Source organism: Trypanosoma theileri (assembly GCF_002087225.1).
Source record: "Trypanosoma theileri isolate Edinburgh chromosome Unknown TM35_Tth_194_V1, whole genome shotgun sequence".
Taxonomy (NCBI): Eukaryota; Euglenozoa; class Kinetoplastea; order Trypanosomatida; family Trypanosomatidae; genus Trypanosoma; species Trypanosoma theileri.
This window is the reverse complement of record NW_021640036.1, coordinates 393-678: the sequence shown is the minus strand read 5'-3', so window position 1 is coordinate 678 and position 286 is coordinate 393.

Below are 286 nucleotides of genomic sequence, written 5' to 3'. Positions count from 1 at the left end.
AAGAGAAGAGAAATGAATATAAGGAGAGCAAAAAAAGAAAAGAAAAGCAAAGAAAAGAAAAAGATGGAAACACAAACAAAAGAAGATTAATAATAATAATGATAATAGTAAAAAATAAAAACAAATAAATATCATCATTTCTTATATACAGTTCTGCAAATGTGACACACATCAGAACACAATCACGATCAACAAAAAGAGAAGAGAAAAAATTCCGAAATCGAACTTTTCTCTCTTTTTTCTCTCTTTCTTTCCTCCATTTTCTTTTTCTTCCTCTTCTTTTCTT